This window comes from Athene noctua, chromosome 1 (assembly GCF_965140245.1).
Source record: "Athene noctua chromosome 1, bAthNoc1.hap1.1, whole genome shotgun sequence".
Lineage (NCBI taxonomy): Eukaryota > Metazoa > Chordata > Aves > Strigiformes > Strigidae > Athene > Athene noctua.
Window position 1 is genome coordinate 16,067,065 of NC_134037.1, and position 21,566 is coordinate 16,088,630.

Sequence of the window (21,566 nt, forward strand, 5' to 3'; positions counted from 1 at the left end):
GCCTTTTAAAACTTTAGAGCAAAAGAAGTGTTAATGATCTCACACACATTTTACCCACATTTACAATTTAGCAGACAAACTTCAGTCTTCTCTTCCTACAGTTTAAAAATAATCAGGATTTAATGGGGAATCTTGACAAGTGAAGCAGTGGTTTCGAGGGCTGCATATATATCTTAAAAACAGAGAATTACAAGCTGATTCCGTCTCTTATATCATTGTGTTGTACAGATGAAATAGCATAACACATACAAGAACATTTTTAACATTCTCACTGCTATTATTGTCTCTCAAGATGTATTTCTGCTCTGCTGAGTTTTTGGTGTTTTAACAACATATTGGTGCACACAAGAGGACTTGCCAATTAAGGTAAAGATTTATATTTTCTAGCCAGATAAATTCCAAAAGGTTCAGCACTTCAGATGAATTCATATAGTCATACTATATTGCTGAAATTTCATAGCTTTGTCTTCTGATATGCCAGTGCTCCCATGTTTCTTACAAGCACAGAAGCTGAGGGCTTGCTCTGAGCTCCTCAGAACTATCTGAAGGAGCAGAAGAAAGTGCCCTTATTCTGCTTGTGTATGTAGAATGAGGGTACAGAGCTTCACCATACAGATATGCAATGGAATAGATGTTTCCTGTGCCTTCTTTGTGAGAGTTATGCTTTTCTAAGCCAGGGCATTCATTTGTGCTGAATACTAATTTTATCATCTTTTTGAAATAAATAGAAACAAGGACTCTGCATTTTGCAGTCTTCAGACATAATAAGAGCTTTCTGTTATCTATTACAAACTGTATCCACAAGGAAAATACAGTATGCATATATGCATAAATGCATGTATGTATGGGAAGCACTGCCTTCCTATTTGCCTCTTAGTCTGGATTAGTCTTTCCTATGATAAAGTTGACAGTCTTTGTGATATTTTTTTATAAGTGTGAAGACTAATATATTTAACAAGAAAAGGGCTTAATCTACAGATCACTTCTGAACCTGATCCAATCTCTCCTAATCAATCACTTGGTCCCTCAGTCTCCCATTCTCATTGGTATTTTCACAGTACTGCTACAATGGCCAAAGACTAAGCCTGCAGAAAAAAAGTAGTTAATAACTTTCTGCTATCTTAGCTCCCAGAACTTGCTTACCAAAAAAATATCTATCTATCTCAGCACAAAGAAGCTATAAACAGGGGACAGGAGCATGGACTGAAGTCCCCACTTTCTCTCTTGATGATAATTAGGCATGAGATCGTTGTAGCTCTGCTGTAAACATGTACTATAAGGTCACTAGTTATATGGCTATATTATTTTGTGTTTCTCCGTTTCCTTTAGCTTCCAAGTCCTTCTGAGACACATTGAATGTACTGACATTGCAGCCTTGCATTTAATTGATGACCAACTACCTCCCTGCTTTTCCCATAATTTTTACTTGTCAGGAAAATTGTGAAAGTGTCAGGCAATAAGCTTTCACAGAGTAGAATGTACTTTTAAACAAAAGTGGGAGAAAAGAGCACACACACACACCCCCATCTTTCCTTAAGTTTTAAAAGTCTTTAGGGTATAAAAGCAAAGGTAAACTGTCTGAACATGTTTAGACCACTGACAGAAACTGATTAGATTTTTGAACCATTGCTTCTTTGAGTCAAAACCATCAGTAATCCTGTATGCAAAACTAAAGCACAAAGCAATGCTGAATACTTCTAAAGGCCTTTTTTTTTTTCTTAAACAAAGAGAAACTGCTAACACAAAATTTAATTATATTATGCAAAATGTACCTGTTCTTTTTATATGTCTCCTTTATTTTCCATTCCGAGATTTTATAAACAGAAGCACTTGCAGAATGCAAAAGTGGAGGTTGTTTTGTAACATCTTTTCATTAGAATGCATTTGTTTCTCTTCCAAATATTTACTTCCTCAGAAAATGTAATACTGCTGGATTTGTCCCAGTAAACATGGAAAGCAGGATTCTTAGTTGGTCAAAATCAGCAAGGCTTCAGTGAAGATTTTTCTTGATTCTGCTCTGACTCCCCTCATAGATTTGAACGCCACCATTTTCTGGAATATATGCCTCAACCTAGGGTCTTAATTGCAACCCATAGGTAAGCTTGTTATTTGATGTTTAGAACCTGCTTTGTCTAACTTGCTGTCCAACAAGCCTTTTGCCCTATTAAGACAGAGTATATAATCCTAAAAATTGCACTATGCATGCAATAAGCCTGTAAGGATTCGTTTACTGCAAAACAAATTGTCAAAAGAGAAGAAACAACATTAAAATTGATCTATAAAGACAGCTTTAAAAAGGAAAATAAAAGTACAACTTCCAGCAAATATTATCCCTGCTGGTCTTCTGTCCACTGAAAGTTCTATGCTTCTGAACTCAGTGCTGTCATAATAGTCCATAATTACAATGTGCTCATTATATATGGATATTAATTATGCCACATAAATCAATTCCTCTTGATGCTGTTGGCTGGTTTTCAATAGAACCTAGAGGTGTGTCCAGCTGAATCTCCATTGTACCAGAATAAAAGTCAGTCCTTGCCTAAAAAAAATACGGTCAAAAGGGCGAAAACTTACAAGTATCGGGGAAATAAAATAAATGTGGTAGGAATGATAAGGGGTTAGTTTAACACAAATAATATACATTGTTGTAAGAAAGCTTAGGTCACAATTTCTTACTTAGGAGATAGCAATATTCTGTGTATAAAATGTCAGAAAGGAGTCTCCTTTATTTATCCAGGGACTTAATCAACTCAGAGGTACCTTAATCCTATAAAATTTATTAGTTAAAATTCGGTTCAAATACTTTGGGTGTTATAAACAAATCCCAAGAATATTATGTTATGTATTGATTCCCAGAATAACTTCTTTAAACAGCACACATGCCAAGGCAAATATTTTAAGCTTTGAGGTCAATTTAGAAAGAGATTTTAAGAGATTTGTGGGTAAGCAGATATGTTTGAAATTTGGTGTCTGAATCCCCAGTATTAGGTATGCAAAAACTAAAAACTAAAAAATAATAATGCTATCCCAGAAGTTTGAAGAAGGTATGTGCAAAGTACTAGTGCACCTTTAATGCAAAAAATCCCTTTAACTAGAAGCAGATATTAAAAGAACTATTTGAATATTTAGGTGTCTTGATTAAAAAGTAGTAATAAATTTACAAGTCAAACCAGCTTCATGAAAGACATGAACAAATGCAAAAACAAAAGATGTGAATGGAGATTGACTAAGGATTAATGAAGACAATACACTACACATGACAATGCATAATATTTTTTCCAAAAAATATACAAGCTCGTGATCCACTCTAAATATTAACAAGAAAACTTTTTAAATTTGAATCAATTATTCTAAGTCCTTTACACTTTTGGTGTCTAGATTTAGAAAACATGTTTTTCTAAACTCCAATAACATTTATGGCACTTCACTGACTGGGAGGAAAGGACGCACCTACTAGTTCCTTTATACTTTATTTTTAGAAGTAAATTACATTTTATAAGTAAAACTGAATATAAGGGAGTGAATTCAACATAAGAAAACTAGAAAAGAAAGGCACAAAAAAAAGTTATCAGTGAACTAGGATTTTGGCACCAAGATCACAGAATCACAGAATCGTCTAGGTTGGAAAAGACCTTGAAGATCATCCAGTCCAACCATTAACCTAACACTGACAGTTCCCAACTACACCAGATCCTCAGCGCTATGTCGACCTGACTCTTAAACACCTCCAGGGATGGGGACTGCACCGCCTCCCTGGGCAGCCCATTCCAACGCCCAACAACGCGTTCTGTAAGGAAATGCTTCCTAATATCCAGTCTAAACCTTCCCTAGTGCAATTTGAGGCCATTCCCTCTTGTCTTATCGCTTATTACTTGGTTAAAGAGACTCATTGCCAGCTCTCTGTCCTTTTTGTAGTGAGGGGCCCAAAACTGAACACAGGAATCGAGGGGCGGCCTCACCAGTGCCGAGTACAGGGGTCAGATCCCTTCCCTGTCCCTGCTGGCCACGCTATTGCTGACACAAGCCAGGATGCCATTGGCCTTCTTGGCCCCCTGGGCACACTGCTGGCTCCTGTTCAGCCAGCTGTCAATCAACACCCCCAGGTCCCTCTCTGACTGGCAGCTCTCCAGCCACTCCTCCCCAAGCCTGTAGCGCTGCTGGGGGTTGTTGGGGCCCAAGGGCAGCCCCCGGCATTTGGCCTCATGGAAACTCCTCCAGTTGGCCTCAGCCCATGGCTCCAGCCTGTCCAGGTCTCTCTGCAGAGCCTCCCTGCCCTCGAGCAGATCAACACTCCCACCCAACTGGGTGTCATCTGCAAACTGACTGAGGGTGCACTCGATCCCCTCGTCTAGATCATCAATAAAGATGCTAAACAGGAGTGGCCCCAAAACTGAGCCCTGGGGGAAGCCACTCGTGACCAGCTGCCAACCAGATTTAACTCTTCACCACAACTCTTTGGGCCGGCCATCCAGCCAGTTTTTTACCCAGAGAAGCGTATACGCATCCAAGCCCTGAGCAGCCAGTTTCACCAGGAGAATGCTGTGGGAAATGGTGTCAAAGGCCTTACTAAAGTCAAGGTAGACAACATCCACAGCCTTTCCCTCATCCAATAAGCAGGTCGCCCTGTTGTAGAAGGGGATCAGGTTTGTCAGGCAGGACCTGCCTTTCATAAACTCATGCTGACTAGGCCTGATCCCCTGGTTGTCCATTATATGACTTTTAATGGCACCAGAGATGACCTGCTCCATGACCTTCCCTGGCACCGAGGTCACACTGACAGGTCTATAGTTTCCCGGATCCTCCTTTCTGCCTCTCTTGTAGATGGGTGTCACATTTGCCACCCTCCAGTCCAATGGGCCCTCCCCAGTTAGCCATGATTTCAGGTAGATCATGGACAGTAGCTTGGCGAGCACATCTGCTAACTCTTTCAGCACCCTTGGGTGTAACCCATCCAGTCCCACAGACTTGTGTGTATCCAAGTGGTTGTTATAATGTTATATAATGTTATAAAGATCAGGAAAAATATTGTGCTAGTATTCATAGAGAAGTAGCTATGCTAGATATGATCCATGGACCCCATTAGCTAACTTTCTAGATGTGTGAGTATTGCATACTGGAAACCTATGGCATTACCATATAGATTATTTTTCTCTGTTTTAACCCACCTGTAACTGCATACTGAAAATGAATATAAAATCATTAATTGCTACCTTTCAAAATATTGTGCTGATTTTACACAGGATGGAAATACTTCTTTCAACATAGAGAAAATGGCATTAAATCTTCCAAGGCAACTAGCTGAGTAAGCAAATTATTCAGCACATGAAAGTGTCATGACAAAAAATATTATTAAAAATAACCCTCCAGTTATCTTCTGGCCATTGGGTTCCATTATCAGCCTCAATGAAGTAGCAAATGCTAATTAGCCCCTGGGGGTAAAAAGGGCAGTTCCAATAACAGCCATAATGTCAAAGGCAAATAATGTTATAAATGGAAGTGATAACTACACTCTTGCATCAGCAACTAGATCAAAATGAGGTTTTCATCAACGCTCACACTTCAGAGCGAAAATAAGAGTATAAGAAATAAACAAGTTGTCAGACAAATGCTGCAGGAAAATTAAATAGTAGGCTAGTCTGGTTTTCTTAGCTGATACGGTAAGTGACAACAGCAATAAAAAAAGACTTTTGTCTAAATGTTACAGAGATGTCAGACATTATTGGATTTTCAAATATTTTATTTTTTAATTCGTTAAGTCTAAGTGAATTATATTCTGATTATTGATTTTCCTCTACACACTTTCTTATTTCAGACTTTCTTCTGAGTAGCTCAGATATAAAGATTTTTAAATGTGTGTATGGTTTTTGAAAAATACTTAGAAAACTATTTACATTTTATGCAATCCAATATGACATTTCAACATCCCAGAAGTTTCTTTATATTTCCATATATTTTCTATATATTCAATAATTAACAATAAAGTTATGAAAGCTTAAAGAATATATGAAGAACATTAAGCACTTTTTCCTTTGAGTCTCCTCTCCAAACTTGTATTTTACATTATTAATTTCTGCTCACACATCTTTCATCATTCTTTTACCCAATCTTTGCACAAAACCAATGACAAAAAATCTAGCTTATTAAATAAAGCCATTGAAAAGTATCTGTAAAAAAACCTCTTTTCCAAAGTGTTACACATTAAACCAAGCCAGTTTTTGTCAGTAGCTCTCCTATTGGAATACTCTTTCAGAACCTAATTTCTCTGGTAAATCTTTCTTCTAATATCTAGCCTAAATATATCAATGGACAGCTCATATATATTCTAGTAACAATGCTATAAATTTCTTTTTTTTTTTTTCCTTACCTCTTTGTCTTCAATTGGTGAGAGTATTTATATTCCTTCTCAGGCTTCTTCTCTGTATCCTTTCATCAGACAAGCAATCCAGTTTGCTAATCACTCTGGTATCTCCTCTTCTAGTTTGTCTCAGGCATCAGTCCAGTTTTGCTGAATGTGAATGACCACAAAGTTTTTATTATGTTTACATCAGGATCACTTGTATCTACTAGCCTTGTTGAAGATCATTATTCTTTACCTATTTGTTTGAGATATGGCCTGAACCCACTAGTGGAATACTGTATACATTCTATAGCATGTTAAGAGTAAAAAATATTCTGGTAAACTAAATTAACTGCTGGGTTCAACCTTTCATTTGATGGCAGACATAGTTCATGATCTCTAATAAATCACTGAATACAAGGCTGAGGAACTGAAGTACAACTAGCATCTACTCATCCAGCTGTGGCTGAACAGATTATAGAAAGGTAGCAGTCAATACCTTGACACATTATTATAGTAATGCTTCACCGCAACTATAAGAAAATGTAGATAAGTAAAGACTGTCCTCACAAACTAGGTCCCGTGTTTACAACTGTTAATTTATTAGAGCTTACAAATGACCATATAAATGCCTGGACATTTTATTCTTTTCCACATTGAATTTTAGATTTAAAAAATGTGGGAAAAGAAAAGTATCCTCTACTTATTTGATAAGGGAGGAAAAAGATGAAGAAATGATGGTTCAGATTCTGATCTAATAATATTTTTCTGGTCCCACTTTATTTGCTAGTACAGTGGTACTGCCTAATTCATTCCCACCATTTTTCAAAAACCTGGTGTTTTTTAGGCTATGAGAAAAATTCAAGTATTTAAATTGCTTGTCAGTAAACTTGAATATATACTTGGGATTATTCTGCTGAAAGCAAAATGGAGAATGCTGTGATCCTGTATCAGATTACCTGTTGCTTCAGAATAAAATTATTATACTGAATACATTTAAAGAAGAAAAACAATTTAATTGTTGTCTTACATAACTGATTAAACACTCTATGATTCTTTCATATGTTTAGGATTCTTTTCTTAGTGATAGAATGTATGTTCTGGAGGATGGAGACAAACCAGAACATGTAGCAAGTATCCTGTGACTTTCCCTAAACACACTTAGCAGTGAAAGAGTAAGATGCTCTGCAAAAAATCCACACAAGACCCACTTTGCCATTCTTGTCTCCCAAAGTTAAGGTTATTGCTTCATACAGCCAAGAATGGAAAGCTGTATTATTTTCCTGGAGTATTTTGTTGAAATAACAATTACTCTTGGTTTATGCCAGTGAATGAGAAGGATATGGCCTTTAGTCAGATTTTTTTTTTTTTAACTGTAATGCTTATTCAACAGCTGGGTAAGAAAATAACTTGCCTCCAAACCTGAACTTTTCTGATAGCACCGTGCTTAGTGCATTACCAGTTACTGTACAGAGTAAAGGTATTGTGACATTGGATAAACATGCATGTGTTTATGACTGAAGTTCTTTTTTATTACTTGCAAAACTGACTTTATCAATAGATTTATCATTCTCTACTTAGGAAACCACATCAGCTGAAGTGGCAAATGAGTCTGGCATTTAAATATTCTGAATTCAGTGGTGCTTTAACATGCGGAAATATAGTAGTCTCTTCTGTAAGTGAAGGGATAAATGCAACATAAGGCCTACATATTTTTATGTGAAAATATGGTCTGTTTTGTGAATATTCATGATCAAATGCTTTATAATTTTATCTCCATCTTTGTGGTTCAATGCTGCCATATTGTGCCTCTTCTAATTAAGTAATTAAAAAAAAAAAAAGTTACAGCAGAAAGTATCAAAAGAGTCTTTTGTACTTTCAGAGAATTAATAAAAGTATATGTGGAGGTAACACCTGTAGTTTAGGCATCATAGTCTGTATGTGTTAAATGTAGATTTATCTCAACATAATACCTTTGCCAGAAAAAGCAGCAGAGTGTACAGAGAGCTATATATGGGAAAATCACTTGTGACTTGGAGTATACACAATTATAGCTATGAAAGCGTTCTGACAAAGTTTTACTTATTGTTATAGTCACAAGTAGTCACACAAGTTGGAATGTAATTGATGATCTACTGCATTTGGGAACTTAAATCTGCAAAAACAGACTTATTTCCAAAACACCCAAAGATTCTATTAAACTGGAATAAACTTATTGTCCTTAACATTATTATTATTTCCTTTTGTTCTCCATATTTCTGAGATAATATTTATTTTATTATCTTATATTTTGTTTAATAGTTTTCCATAAAGAGATGATGTCTCTCTGTGTTGTGTCCAGAAGCTGAGTAGGATAACGAGATTTTGGACCATGATAGTTCCACATCATAAATTAAAGAAAACTAAAAACCAACCAAACAAAAAAACGCATTCAAAGTAGTCTTTTTTTTTTTTTTTTTTTTTTTTTCCCCAAAGCCTTAATTATTTCTTCCTAGGTAGTACAAATCAAGTCACCTTGCCAGTTTTTCAGCAATAAGAAATGCTCAACACTTCCTACTCAGCCCCTTTCCAAACCACTTCTATAATGTATTTATTCATCAGCTCTCAAGTCAACACAATGTTATGTAGGTGAAAATAAAATAAATGAATCACCCAAAAAATCCTCTGGGAAAGACATTAGTAAGGAAGTGCTTGATAGTTTACAGGCCTCTGCAACAGATTAGGAGTTGATGCTCATGGAAATAGTTTTAAATAAAGAAACTTAAAGGAATAAAAGATACATCAGCACATGCTAAGAGAGGCTCTAAAATTACTGGGCAATGAAAGAGAGGAAAAAAGAAGGTTAAAAGAGCTAAGAATAAAATATTAATGCAATCACTGATCCTTTGGTGTTAAAGGAAGATTTAAAATGTTACATGTCCATAATTTTACCTCACATGTTACAAAAATGTTATGAAAATCCATTCTCTTCCCAGTACCCTCCCAGCCTGCAGGTAGAACTGAACCCACTGCTTCCAGTAACAGGGAAAATATGGGTTTGTCCCTGTAAAGTAACATCAGTTTACAAGAGGTAGGAGTATTCTACATTAACAAAAGGTAAGAATAGAAATGTGAGTTGTTTTAATGGGTTGACACTCCCAGAACAAAGGTTTTATGCTCCTAAGACTCTATTGCCAGTTGTGGAAATAGTAGTTGAAAGCACTTCAAAAGTAAATTAATTTTATCAACGGGTGTGAAAAACATTTCATTCCTCCATCGTTAATAGTGAATAAATGTTCCTCTAATGGGTGACTGGTAACATAAATGGTGTAGTAATGACCCCTGAGTTTAGTCTTGGCTTGTTTTTTGGTTTTTTGGGGGTTTTTTCTTCCCAGATTTTATCCTAAATCAGTCTCTAGGAATCTTTTCTTGTAACACAGAAAAAGAAACAGCATTTTCATTTGACTCTTATGTAGATTCAAATATAATTAGACAAAGTAAAAAGACAAGGCTTATTTTGAAAAGCTGTATTTATACTTAGTTTCATAACATAAATAGTAAAGTATAAATGAAGTGTCTCTATAATATTGCATAGGGAAAGGTTGACATGAAGGAAAAATTGACTCAAAATGAAAATAATTTAAAAACTAAAAAACTGGATATAAAGAGAGTGATATCAACAACCTGTAGAGAACAAAGAAACAAAGCCAAGTTCATATTTTAGAAGAAAAGCAATCAGTTTCAAGTGAGTACTGAAAATCCTTTTAACTTGGCCAGAAAGTAAGAAGCCTTTAGGACTTTTAAGTTGGCTTCTTGCATACTGATGTATCTTAACAATATTTTATTTGCCAGAACTGATGCGCAGCTGCTATCCCACAATAACAAGATACATCATATAACCTTTGAAAGTAAGCCCATTTTTTTATAAATGAATTTCAGTAAAAGCTATGATTTTTGCCGTTAGACAATCGAATTTGAAAGTTTGGGCACATGCAAAGGTTTTTTTGCATGTGCGCAAACATGCAAACAATTCTTGCAATTCTAAAGATTTATGGAAGTAGGTAAATTCATTCATAAAGCCAAACCTTGAAGCACTGAGAAACTATCTGCATATATTCACAAAATATGCATGTTATTGTCTGAAGCCAGAACAACAAGATCCTTGGCAGTGCCTGCCAAGCTGTGCTTGTGTGCAAGCCAAGTGGAGACCACTGTGAACACCTGGGCATGTGCACATGGAAGATCACGGGGCGGCACGTATGACAATGAGCTCCATGGAAATGGGTGGATTCTTTGAAGGAATTGTGGGGACTGGGACAATAAAAGGACTGTGTATGCTTCTCTCAGGGCTCAGGGCTGGGATTTTGACATCATCTCTCTCTTGGGGGAGCTTGGAGCTTGTAGCAACCTTATCACCTGCACCAAGACTGAGACAACGGGATGTCACTGGATTCGTGGTGGGAGTAAGTGATCTTGATGCATCTCTTCCATTTGTTTGCTTAGGTAGTCTGACTTTTTCTTCTTCTCTCTGTCCTATTGCTATTATTGCTTGTTACGGGAAATAGAGCTTACAAGGTTGTATGGCATCTAAGATCATTTGTGTCTTAAGTTCACTCCTAGGATCATTTAAGAACCCTCTCTGATATTGGATCAGGACATGCCTGATGAGACATCATCAACTGATAAACGAAAACTGATGTCACTAACCATAGAAATGGTTTGAGAGTCATGATTCACCTATAGGTCAAAGGACCGAACAAAGTGCTAAGGCTTGGACAACCGGCCCAAGCCAGAGCTGACCTATAGATGAATCCTGTATATTTTATAACTGAAACCATTGTGCTAGTAGGTATAGTACTAAGTTATAACAACGCAATTATGCTGATGTAAAAAGTGCTAAAATGTTGAAGTACTGAAGCCTGAACCACAGGCCCCAAGCCGAAGCTGCTAACTTAGTCTGTAATCATTAACAAATTATGTAAACTCGCTAGTGAAAGATGCAGCTTAGACAGAATATAATCAGTAGTGAGGAGAGAATGTATCCAACTCCCCTTGTTTAGCTTTGTTCAAGGCTGAGAACTCAAGTACCTGGCCTTGTTAGAAACTCCCTTGGTTTTCCCCCCTGAGCCCTGGCCAGGCTTTGGGTGGAATCCAACAGGAGAATGAAACCAGAAATTTTTCACTCAAAACAAAGGTGCCAGCTATTCTGGCTTGTCGATCTCTGGTATATAAGGCTGGACCTGCTCACAGCAACTTTGGCAGCCTCACCTACAGGTGGACGCACCGCGTAGGATTTCCCCCTTGCCGGGACAGGCTCTGCAAACCCTCGCTGTAACTGGGGCTGCCCAGCCACTGCGGGGCTGGGTGATGGTAACGTGTGCAAGTGGTGATGTATTTCTCTTGATCCCTGTTTTCTCTCTCTTGTGTAGTAACGATTTGATGCATTACCCGGCATTTTCCTGTTTCTTGCTTTAAGTGCACTATTCTGCTTTTTCTTACTGCATGTTTTCTGTATTACACTGTTACATTGGTTATCACCAGTAAAATACACCTACTCTTTTCACTCTGGTGTCTGAGTTTATTTGGTATCCTTAATCAGCAAAACAGTTGAACACCATGAAGTTACCTTTACGTAAACAACAAAGAGTATATTTTAATCTCTTTAACCACATTGACTATGCTAATACAGTTTTGAATGCTCACATTTGGAAGAAGTGATACCGTTCAGATGGATACAATAGGGTTCTGTTTTGTGAAGTGACTGAGACAGACGTGTCTGCAAATTAAGGACTGAAGTTCTCACCATAATTATCAGAGGTATTTTGAAGTCTCCTATTTTGCAAGCTGAAAGCTTCACCTTTGTTTTCAACTTAAACTGAATACAAGAAGTTATGTTAAAAATTAAAATTTCTCCTATGTAGGTCTCATTGCTTAGATTGAAATAATAACATAATTATTTAGACTGTGGCCAAACTGTCTACAGTTTCAGAGTTGCTCCACCCAGTCATGATGAAACCATAATTATGACAGAACACAAAACTTTAGAGACAGGAGTAATGACATTCTAATTGACACAAAAAAGAGAAACACACAGGTTCAAAGTAAGAGCAGTAACTGAGAATTGGTTTTGTTATGTCTCTTCTCTGGTGGAACTTGAAAATATCGTGAACGTCAGATGTTCTCCTTTGGTAAAGAAACAGACATACATTTGCTTCCACATACTTACAGACTAATTTAAAACTCCTGGGGTCATTTAGGGGAAGCATTCATAAAACTTAGTTCAAACCTAGCCCAAGCTTCCTCCATAATCAATTTAAATCGGTGGAGAGGAGTCTAATTTAAAATAACTTTATTTCTGTCTAACTTTTAGATATGTAAAATATTTGATGGTGCATTTAATAGAGCTGTTAATAAAGACAGGTGTCTTCATAGGTTTACAAGACACATTATAAGCAAGCTGTCTAAAATGGGTGAGTTGGATTGCCCCAAGGCTATAATGAATGAGTGAATTGCTGTCCCAAAATACAATAAGCCTGTGGAAATCCTTGTCTTGCCCGAGACATTGGGGACAGCGAGCGTATTCTGGCTGCCCAACTCTTAAGTGCCTAAATTGAGCTGCTTTCACAGCCATCCATAACCATTCCAGTTGTTTCTGGAAGAAAATGTCTCTAATGAGCATAATGGGAAACCAGTCTCAATAGGCTGAATATATAAACATCTGTCAGAGACTCTTTCTACTAGCACCAATAGCTTTACCAGAGGGGTTCCATTAGTTTCTCTCTCTCTTTGCCTCGCTCCTCTTTTTATGCATAAAAAAGATATTACTAAGAAGGTAGTTTTCAAAAATTATCTGGAGCCCTGTGCAAACAGCTAAAACTGCAGAGAGACCTGGACAGGCTGGAGCCATGGGCTGAGGCCAACTGGAGGAGTTTCAATGAGGCCAAATACCGGGGGCTGCCCTTGGGCCACAACAACCCCCAGCAGCGCTACAGGCTTGGGGAGGAGTGGCTGGAGAGCTGCCAGTCAGAGAGGGACCTGAGGGGTGATTGACAGCCGGCTGAACAGGAGCCAGCAGTGTGCCCAGGGGGCCAAGAAGGCCAATGGCATCCTGGCTTGTGTCAGCAATAGCGTGGCCAGCAGGGACAGGGAAGGGATCTGACCCCTGTGCTTGGCACTGGTGAGGCCACCCCTCGATTCCTGTGTTCAGTTTTGGGCCCCTCACTCCAAAAAGGACATTGAATGACTCGAGCGTGTCCAGAGAAGGGCAACAGAGCTGGTGCAGGGTCTGGAGCACAGGTCGTACGGGGAGCGGCTGAGGGAACTGGGGGTGTTTAGTCTGGAGAAGAGGAGGCTGAGGGGAGACCTCATCGCCCTCTACAGCTCCCTGAAAGGAGGGTGCAGAGAGCTGGGGGTGAGTCTCTTTAACCAAGTAATAAGCAATAGGACAGAGGGAATGGCCTCAAGTTGCACCAGAGAAGGTTTAGACTGGATATTAGGAAGTATTTCTTTACAGAAGGGGTTGTTAGGTGTTGGAATGGGCTGCCCAGGGAGGTGGTGGAGTCCCCATCCCTGGAGGTGCTTAAGAGTTGGGTTGACATAGTGCTGAGGGATCTGGTGTAGTTGGGAACTGTCAGTGTTAGGTTAATGGTTGTACTGGATGATCTTCAAGGTCTTTCCCAACCTAGACGATTCTGTGATTCTGTAATAAGTGACAGTAAAAGTAAAAAACATAACAAGACAAATTTGGTATTATAACAGGTAATTTCAGGAAGGTTAAACTATTTCACAAGTTGACCTCTGCATACTAGTATAGTGCATCAGACATAAAGCTCATCCTACAATAGGGCAAAAATAATTACCTGTAAAACTGAGTAAATAGAGGAAAAAATCATTATTTCCTTATATATTTACTTGATGTTTATTAGTGAAGGTAAATAAATTTGATATATTATTATAAAAATGCATGATCATGGTTAATAGAAGTTGAACAATTATGAATCATAATTAGATGTCTTGGGGAGGCGAAGAAGCACAAATAAAGGCTGGAAGGGACACTGCCATCTAGTGATGTGATAAATAGTTAACCAGATAATACATCCAAAAATTTTTTGGTGATGTTATAGAGCAATAAACACAATTCTCAGAGAAGAGCTAATGCATTAAAGCTCAACAGCCCCTTAAATCGTGAGACTAATTTTCTGATCCATTTAAAAAATAATCCTCTCAATAATATTGTACTTCAGTATGAGATTGTTCTGCTTATAGAGAGACAGATATATATCTCTAAGACAGTGAAATATTCTCTTAGAAAAAGTGTAATACTGAGCATAATTATACTTACGTTTTCTATAATAAAATCTGGGAAATATAAAAGAAAATTTATCAGGCTAAACTAATATCAATTAAATGTAATTGCTTCACTGCTGGCTCTGAACTCCAGTATCTGCAGTGCTGTGCTTTGTTGTTATTACATTATTCTACAGAAACAATGCTGAAATTTTCATCAGGATGTACTGCATAATCTGAATCCACTTCAGGGTAATTTTTTTCTGCTATGCTGCAAAAAGAAAATAGGAATGAATTGTTAATTACAGTTCTCTTACTTTTCACAAAAATAAAATTTCAGGAATCTCAGGTTATGCTATATCTGGTGCTGACAAGTACTGCCTGTTTAAAAGCAAGCCCCGTACATCAGCTGATCTAGTACAACATTTCTAATGAGTTCTGTATCTAAATAATAATTATATTTTTTGAGTTTTAATTGCTTTACTAATGGCGAATACATATCTATTGTCTATAACCATTCTATTCACCATATATATCCATTGTATGTATCCATGATACTGACTCTTAGTGAAACAATTAAAATGTTATAGTTCTGACATCACTCTTTGATGTATTAAGATACAGAACTCATTAGAAAAGTTAGATCAATTGTGAACTATTATATGAAAGTAATTGCACTACTGAAAGGGTTAAATACAATTCACCTGAGAAGGGAAAGGATTTAAGATGAAAATTAATGGGGAAAAAGCAAGAATGTCTAAAGCAAAATGAAATATGCTGCAACAAGATAGTTTTTAGATATTATTCTACATGTAATAGAAAAAGAGGAACAAAAATAAAACGACACAAGGAGCAAGGGAATAAATATTGATATTGCAGGAGCAATTGACTTGACATCATAATCTCTTGTCAAGCTGTAGAGCATCTCTTACTCTTGCATTGACATACAGCAGCTCCAAATGTCATCCTAATTATACCAGTGGAGCAAAGTGTCCTTAGGGAAATACAAAGTGGAAACAAACAAACACAGTCTTCCCATGCTGCGGGAATGGCACTTACACTTCCATTTTAGTGTTGAGGAATACCATGTTTGATTTGGATCTAAAACATTAGCCATCATTTATTTATTTGGCTGCATTTGTCTTTATTGTATGTTATAGCTATTTACATCTGTAATGATGGTGTTTCTCAGCAAAAAAGCTTTGCTATTTTTTCAAATCTATGTTCTAAGTAAAATATATGTCCTATTAAGGGCCATTTGAATTACTAAAAATACAATTACACTTCATTGTAATTCTCACATTTTTATTTTCTTATTCTTTTTCTCTATATTTCCCAAGCCCAATTTTTAAATATATTTTTCTCACAAAATGCTTGTGAAGCAGCAACATATGATCAATCCCTTTAAACAGATGAAGAATAGAGGCACAGAAAGAAAAAGGCCAGATCTTCTGAAAACATAGTCATTGTAATTCTTAAAAACAGGAGAAAAATGCAACCCAATTCTTTGTTTTCTGCTTTGAATGAGGATATACAGAGATACATTTCCTTGCAGAAGTCTAAAAGAACACCTTTCCAGATGGGGCAATGCTACATTTCACCTTTAGAGAAAAGAAAATGCAGCAGCCAGATAAATAGAAACACAGTGGAGGAGGAGGAGGAGGAGGAGGAGGAGGAGGAGGAGGAGGAGGAGGAGGAGGAGGAGGAGGAGGAGGAGGAGGAGGAGGAGGTGGAGGAGGAGGAGGAGGAGGAGGAGGTGGTGGTAGTAGTAGTAGTAGTAGTAGTAACATCAACAGTAATAGTAGACACTTGTGACTTCAGGTGTCTCCTGGAGTGGCTCTTCCTTGGTTGGAAAAAGTTGCAGTGCTATAGCACAGCCCACAAATCAGAAATTTGTTGGAATGGACAGCAGTTCATGGCATTGACCAGCTTGCAGAGCAGATCTACACATTTCTTTTCCTAAATTCTTTCAGAGGCAGTTTCTACACCCGGGACTCGCAGATGTTCTTTTTTATATGTTCAGTCACCACAGAATTTTTTTGACTTTATTCTAGCAAAGCGTATATTTTTGATTGTGGGCAAAGTTTTCCACAGAAAATTAGTCTCTTCTCCATAATATGTACAACCTATCACAATTTATAGAGTAGTTCACATTCACTTTCATCATAAAGCTTTCAAAGGGCCACAATACATAGAAAGGAAGATTCTTCTCAGAAGTGAAACAAGATGGTTACCTCAAAAAGTACTATCTTTGTCAAAATTATTTCCTTAGTGGAAAAAGTTGAGAATGAATGGAAGTTTGGGCTGTAGGCAGGGATGCACATCATCCTCCTCACAGAAATTACATAGGATGGCTTGGATCAGCAATATATCTTCTACATAGTCTCCTCAATAAGAAATATTTATACATGGTTGCAGTAACTCCACAGATATGCAGACCTGGCTTTTTTGAATTTATTGTGTTGGTGGGATCTATTTCTCCCATATGAGTTACACCCTCACTCTCCTCTGAGGATTTATCAGAATAAGGGCATCATGCAAAGAATTTTCATTTTGCTTTAACTTCTCTGACATAGCCTCAAACCAAAGTTTGTGGTTTTTAGTTCTGCTGTTTACTTCCACAATTGTGCTTGTCTTAATACAATAACCTGAACCAGGAGAAACACTGTAGAATTAGGAGAGGTTGATGATTGCTGAACTGATCTATAACTTGTGTGTTGAAAGATATAAACCATATATGAACCTTAAAACCATTAGCATGTATCAAAGATTATTAGTTTAGAAGCCATTAAATAATTAACATAACTGTGATTTTACCCCAGTTAAAGTTTTAAACGAAATTTAAAAAAAAAAAAAAAAAAAAAAGTACAATATTATATTAGAAGAATAATATTGAAGGTAACAGATAACTTCTAATATTGCCTGGCATTCACTGCTAATAAACTACGACAGTGGTATATAGTGAATCGATTACATTACATGTTATTGTATATATACTGTCACATATACACATTATCATATGTATTTCATTATTCCAGAACTTGTAAGTCACAACATGTATTTTTCAGTATAAACTTATCGGCTTCTATAAAGTTTTTCTTTCATTCTGAACTCTATTTCCTTAATATAACTATAAATTAAAAGAAGAAAAATATAAATGCATCAAACATACCACAAACGGCAAAATATTTAGACACCACGTCTAATTAATATAAAGTGTCATTTAATAGGTAATATTTTTGTTTAAAATTTAGATTAAAAAAGAAAACACCTTTCTATCACAGTTTTTCTGGAAAAATAATTTTGTTGCTTCTTAGGCAGCTCTAAAACTCTGAACTTTTATGTGTCCTGTTTACAATCCTTGCCATTTCTTCTTTTATCTTTTTTTTTTTTTAATAAATCCCCACTGTAGTGTTAGAAAAGTAGAAGCACTGCTCCTCCAGCTCTGGCATGGCAAGTGAAAGTCACTTGGACACAGCAACTTTTCATGCAGTTTTAATTGCATCCCTGTCTTGGACAGCCATCTTCATTAGAATATAAGACTGAAAGATAAGACTGAATCTTTGATCATTTGATTTGCAGAGGGAAAAAAAAAAAAAAAAAAAGAAGAGTTAATATAAGAAAGAGACAGGGAGATCATAGGAAATTGTCTAGCAGGCCACACTCAGAGTGGTGATCAATTGTTATTACTCAGACTGGCAGCCTGACACAAGTTAGAATCCCCAGTGATTGATACTAGTCCCCTAGTCCCCACACTGTTCAACTTCTTCATAAATGATGTGGATCATGGGCCTGAAAGCACCCTCATCAAGTTTACTGATGACACCAGTCTGGGTGGTGAGGTGGGCATGTCAAAAGGGAGAGACATCTTACACAGAGACATGGACATGCTGGAAAAGTGAGCTAGGAAGAACAGCATGAAATTTAACAAAGATAAGTGCAAAGTCCTGCACCTGAGGCAACACTTTAGCACTTTTTACATCAGCATAAGTGAGTTGTTATAACTTAGTATAACACCTACTAGCACAATGGTTTTCAGTTATAAAATATACAGGATTCATCTGTAGGTCAACTCTGGCTTGGGCCAGTTGTCCGTCCAAGTTACTTCAACTTCCAACTGAGGCTGTTCTATAATTCTATGAAAAGGCAAGAACCCTAACTGGAATGATCAGATAGGTGATTTGCAGAGATTCCAGACAATGTTAATGAAGAGGACAGCACTACTGTGAAGCAGTGGTTTTATGGCTTCCTCGTGTAGTGGTGGTGGAATGTGAAAACATTTCAACTGAAAATTAAACTTGCAAAATTTAAATACCTTCTAAATATTACCTCCTATCACTCTAAGCAGTCGTTTGTAAGTCAGCCCTCATTTCTTGCTCCTCATTCCAGCTGGAACGTTTAATTTTTAATGGAAACCCTATCTCTACCATGGAAATCAAAAGTCTGAGAGGTCAGATTTTGCTGGGGAGAGCACAGCTGCTCAGCTACCCTGAGTCAAGACAGCTACTGGAAGAGAGAAAGCCACCAGGACACCATCTCAATAAGGCTGCTAAATGCTTCTTATGGCCTTATTGCTTCTTTAATGTCTCATTGAAAGGGACTCTCTTACAGAATGTACATAAGTAGGATAATCTGCATATTTAATATTGACAAAATTATGCCCCTCTAGAACTAATGATTTAAAATAATGATCACATTTATGACAGAGAAAAGGTATTCAAATAAAATACAGTAATCATTTATTTCACAGTTGATTTGAAACACATTGTTGAAATGAATGCTTTGGGCTTCCTGGAAAAGAACATTAAATGAATGAAAAATCAAACAAAACTCTTAACCTTTATAATGGTGTGTATTTGAGACAAAGGAAAGAGAGAGGTCCTGATTGAAATCTGTATTACCACAGTGATATCATGTTTTCCACTCTCATGTCTACCACACTACTGGAAACTCTTTAAAGAGTATAATGAAAATAATATTCCTTTAGGTAATTACAGCAGGAAATACTGCAGTCAACTGACTACACCTCATGTCATGTGGCAAAGAGGTAATCTTTCATCCTGCTTTCCTGTCAGATAACTGAGAACAAAAATAAGGAGCAGTTTTTGTCAGCATGCCTGTATGTCACAGTAACTGTTGCTCCCAGTAGAGCAGCTAAAGTCAGCAAATTGACATTAATTTTAAAACATTTTCAACAGTTACCTCTAAGTCCTGTACGTATATGTCTTATTTGAGTGGATCCCTTGAAGTCAGCTGGATTACTTGCAGAGTCAGCTAAAATCAATGGGAACAAAAGTAAAACTGAGCAAGATTTATTCTTATATTTGAAAATGTGAGACCACCTCTGTTGAATAAACAGCCCTGAAGTAATTTTATATGGGTTTTTTTTAAATAACTTTACCTGGAGAGTCATCACCTTCCTTTCATTGTAACCCTTATAACTTCATACACTTTGAACCTGGCACAAAATGGACTCTTTCAGAGAACCTGTGGGTTGCCAAGATTACAGATATTATATGCTTCTTAATCAAGGACATTATGATTCTTACAGGCATACACACTTTGAGAAAGAATAACTTTTCAAAAATCAGACTGGCTTGTATATATTCTTCGTAAACAGAAAACACGTAAGAAATATTTTCCAAGACAGAATTATAGAGAAATCTGTATTGCTTTAGCCTGAAAGCTTGGAGTGGAAAAGATTTGATTAAAAACAAAAACAAAAACAAAAACAAAAAACAAACAAACTTTTCTTGGAAAGTATAATGAATTTCTGCTTCTTGTGCTTGTGATTTCTGAAAACTCAGAAAATACCTGAGAAAGTCAGGGTGAAATGACAAGAGATATAAGGGGCTGAAATGGAGTCAAGAGTACCATAGATGAAAGACAACTGTTAAAATATCTTGAGAGATTAATTTTAGATAAGACAAGTTAGAGAGTCTTATGCTAAAGTATCTGATATACATAAATTATATATTCTAGCATTTGTCCTTTTGAAATTGCTTTTAAACTTGTAACTTGTTGCAGAAAAAGGAATGATTTTGAACACCCCATTGCTTCATGCACATACACAAAAAAAACAGGAAGAAAGAAAGAGTGAGAGAGAAAGTCAGCACTGACCAATAGAGAGCATGTTTCTGGACTGAATTCTTTTACTATGAACAAAATTGAAAAGCAGTCTTTCTGATGTCATCATATGCTGCCTTCTGATGAATAATCATTTTGAAATGCCTTTTCACTACCATCTTTAACAAATGTGTTCCCTGTACAAATTCAGATATATTACTTCCTTGGTAAAAAAACACATACTGGGAGGGAAGAAACATGGAATAACGCTATGTGGGTAACTCTGTTGAGTTTTAAATTATGTCTTACTCAAAGCAAGAGTGGCCCTGAACATGTTACTAAAAGATTGCCATAGTCCCTCTTCCAAAGCATTACGTAGCATTTGTTCTTTTCTTTTTGGTTATAACCTAAACACTGAGATGTTGCAAGCTCGTAAAAATATCCTGCTACTCAGAGTAGAGATACTAGCACTTTTTTCTTCTTTGTAATGTAAGATCAGGGCACTTGGACTGAGAAAGTTATTTTTACTTGTTTTGAACACTTCTCCCACTTGTTCAAAGAGATCCCTAGTGCCAAAACCAATTTAGGTACGGAGAAATAAAAGGTCAACATCTCCAATGCCACCATTAAGTTTCTGTTCACTAGTGGTTCAGGTCCTTTTAACCCCTTCTAAAAAGTGATATAGTTTTGACAGATTCCTTGCAGTCCTTTACTTTTCACAGCTAGCTGCCGTGAATATCCTTACAGCATTTCCATGTGGAAAATGGAATTGAATACCCTTAGGCAGAGAATAGTCATGAAAGTAAGTGAGTATTGTTGTTACATGACCACCATCAGCTTTAAAAAACCCTAAATTTTGTGATTATAATTTGCTCTTTAATGTCTGAAAACCTGTAGG